Source organism: Schistocerca americana, chromosome 2 (assembly GCF_021461395.2).
Source record: "Schistocerca americana isolate TAMUIC-IGC-003095 chromosome 2, iqSchAmer2.1, whole genome shotgun sequence".
Lineage (NCBI taxonomy): Eukaryota > Metazoa > Arthropoda > Insecta > Orthoptera > Acrididae > Schistocerca > Schistocerca americana.
This window is the reverse complement of record NC_060120.1, coordinates 649,500,512-649,504,631: the sequence shown is the minus strand read 5'-3', so window position 1 is coordinate 649,504,631 and position 4,120 is coordinate 649,500,512.

Here is a 4,120-nt window from a genome sequence, read left to right as displayed (position 1 = left end):
TATTACCTGCAATTGACATACCACCTACAATGATAAGCCCGGTCGTACTAACAGTTCGTGTTAATCGATACTGAAGGAAAAAGTGGTGCACTGATGGCAGGACAAGAGAATAGGACTGACAAATTACGAATTACTATACCGTGAAAGGGGGCAACTTTGTTACTTAGGTATTACTTTGCGACAACAGCACATCCTAGCTTTTTATTTTCGGATACTGTACCTCTTGTTATCATGCAACAGGTAGCTCTGTGGCAGTGTGCTGTTGCATGGTATTGCCGTTAGTGATGAAAATTACAAGTATGTGAGTTAGTCACAAAGCTGTATTGTTTTTAGGCCGAAAAACGTGATTGTGGATTTCTTGAAAACTTTTTTCTACTGCCTATAACATTCAACAGCTGACTAACCTAAGGTATATCGATATAAGTGAGTTACATGTGCTGACCATTCTGTAAAAGAGTTAAATATCAGTAACATTTTCTTCAGCCGTTTGAATGTGAAAAAGTTATATCTGTAGATTGTAAACGTAACTTTGTGACAGGATGGATACCTGCAGAAACAAATGCAACATTTGAAACCGTAGAAAAAACAAGTCTCATTAATGAAATTAGAGACATTTACGAATGGTTTACTGAAAAAGACTATGTTTTTATTTCCCACTACAGCTCTGTTTCTAAATAAAGCATACATTTGTTCAAGATATTATATCAAATGTATCATGGTTTTGTTTTATCTCACACCGCTAAACTTCAAAGTAACTGTCTAACAATATGTTCTAATTATCTTTCTTAGAAGATGTTGTGTTAAATATAAGTGATGCGACATCCCTTGTTTCTCAAACATTTGCTCTGAACAGATGCGTAAACACTGTGTAACAGTTTTGTTTAACTATCTTCCTTAACTCAGGTCAGTTATTTGCTCAATCTCATCTTGTTTCAATGAGTGCGGGCCTACAATCATTTGTATTGTAAGAAAAATTGGAAAAATAAATCTCACCAAGTTGACAAACTTTGTGACAAATGTTTTTCTGTATGTGAGTAAAACAGAACTTACGAAACTGAGCAAATTTGTAACCAAGTTGTCACTGTGTGTCGTAAAGAAATACTAGGTCAGCTCAGCTGTGTGACAGGTTAATTTAACTTTACTTTACCTGCCTTAGGCTTCTTCCAAACGCTTTGTCCTGAGCTGTTGGAGAAGTTAATTAATATTAAAATTCCATTTTCCGAGTAACTCTCTGCACAGAAAACCTTATTACTATCAAAGTTAAGGGATAATAGCTAAAATTACATGCATGTGGGAATTAAACGTCAGTACAGTTTTACAAGGGTATGTTACAAAAACGGTTCAAAGTATCACAAAGTTGTCAACTTTTACAGAATGTGAAATGGAGTCAGGCTCTGACACACTATCTTGCAGCCTCACATGTAAGCTAAGACGTTTCTCACTATGCTGCGTACATTGTCGCTTATCACATGGATATCTGTTACGCCATGATAACGAACTGCAGCGCAGAACGACAAGAGTGTTACGTACAGTATAGTGTATCGAAACATTCTCCGGTGCAACTGTAGGATTAAGACAGCTCTGAATTTGGTTGGTACTCAAAATTCGGTTGTGGGACGCAACTAAACGATTGTTAAGGCAGCATAATATTCTGCAAAATGGCAGTACTCCTCTCTGCGTTAACGGGGGGAAACATTGATGGGCCATCCAACGTGCCATACCTATATCAGCCAGAATTAATTAAAGTTTTTTTTTCCCTTCCTCTCTCTCTGATGTTGTTGTTGTTGTAGTTGTTGTTGTGGTCTTCAGTCCTGAGACTGGTTTGATGCAGCTCTCCATGCTACCCTATCCTGTGCAAGCTTCTTCATCTCCCAGTACTTACTGCAACCCACATCCTTCTGAATCTGCTTAATGTATTCATCTCTTGGTCTCCCTCTACGATTTTTACCCTCCACGCTGCCCTCCAATGCTAAATTTGTGATCCCTTGATGTCTCAGAACATTTCCTGCTAACCGGTCCCTTCTTTTTGTCAAGTTGTGCCACATACTCCTCTTCTCCCCAATTCTATTTAATACTTCATCATTAGTTATGTGATCTACCCATCTAATCTTCAGCATTCTTCTGTAGCACCACATTTTGAAAGCTTCTATTCTCTTCTTGTACAAACTATTTCTCGTCCACGTTTCACTTCCATACATGGCTACACTCCATACAAATACTTTCAGAAACGACTTCCTGACACTTAAATCCATACTCGATGTTAACAAATTTCTCTTCTTCAGAAACGCTTTCCTTGCCATTGCCAGTCTACATTTTATATCTTCTCTACTTCGACCATCATCAGTTATTTTGCTCCCCAAATAGCAAAACTCCTTTACTACTTTAAGTGTCTCATTTCCTAATCTAATTCCCTCAGCATCACCCGACTTAATTCGACTACATTCCATTATCCTCGTTTTGCTTTTGTTGATGTTCATCTTATACCCTCCTTTCAAAACACTGTCCATTCCGTTCAACTGCTCTTCCAAGTCCTTTGCTGTCTCTGACAGAATTACAATGTCATCGGCGAACCTCAAAGTTTTTATTTCTTCTCCATGGATTTTAATACCTACTCCAAATTTTTGTTTTGTTTCCTTTACTGCTTGCTCAATATACAGATCGAATAACATCGGGGAGAGGCTACAACCCTGTCTCACTCCCTTCCCAACCACTGCTTCCCTTTCATGCCCCTCGACTCTTATAACTGCCATCTGGTTTCTGCACAAATTGTAAATAACCTTTCGCTCCTTGTATTTTACCCCTGCCACCTTTAGAGTTTGAAAGAGAGTATTCCAGTCAACATTGTCAAAAGCTTTCTCTAAGTCTACAAATGCTAGAAACGTAGGTTTGCCTTTCCTTAATCTTTCTTCTAAGATAAGTCGTAAGGTCAGTATTGCCTCATGTGTTCCAATATTTCTACGGAATCCAAACTGATCTTCCCCGAGGTCGGCTTCTACCAGTTTTTCCATTCGTCTGTAAAGAATTCGCGTTAGTATTTTGCAGCGGTAACTTATTAAAGTGATAGTTCGGTAATTTTCACATCTGTCAACACCTGCTTTCTTTGGGATTGGAATTATTATATTCTTCTTGAAGTCTGAGGGTATTTCGCCTGTCTCATACATCTTGCTCACCAGATGGTGAGTCGAAACAAGGCCCCCGGAGTAGACAACATTCCATTAGAACTACTGATGGCCTTGGGAGAGCCAGTCCTGACAAAACTCTCTGATGTAGTCTGTGCATTACGCGTACCTAGACATCCATCGACGCTTATATGTATAGTTTCTGTGAGAGACTCAGCAGGCAGATTTTTAAAATAGTTGTCTTTCCAATTTCTGAAAATAAATGATTGCCTATTACACGTAACAAGGAAGTGTGCTTGAGCCTTGAACAACCACAATTTTTCTTGTTTTACTACCCACACATATTTTGGAGAAGCTGCTTCATCTTCAGTGGGTTTTTGTCCGAAACATGTATGGGAAGTAAAACAAGAAAAATTATTGTTGCTGAAGGCAGAGCCATATTTCCTTATTACGTATTAGGAAGCAAACGCAGCCGAGGAAAGAGCTTCGACCACGAAATGACTGCATATTATCTTTCTTAGACAACTAAAAATTGAAGTATTGAGGGTCCGATTGATATTATTACTGCGCTGATGCCGTCTGAATGTTGCGAACGTCCAAAAATTTTAAGTTTATTCTTTGTAAATGTTAATGTAAATAACAGAATAATTTGTAAACTGTGTATTTGTTTTCGTATGTTGTAAAGCAAAACGTGTGGTGCACATTGGAAATTCGTTTTGTAACCGAACGAAAGTGGTTTACAATTCAGTGCAAAGTTTGTGGTGGTGAAAATACGAACATCCTTGAGAATGTTGTTCATTGCAAGAAAACGACAGATGGACATTTCACGGCAACCCACAGGAAAATAATGTATAATTTTTTTGATGAAAGCATGAATAAACAGTGTGATGCTGAAATGTGAAAAATTGGAAACCGATAACTGTACTTTTTAAATAAAGTTACATAAAACCAATTTGTGGCTGGTTGCTATACACCATGAACAATTTATTTCATACAACAAC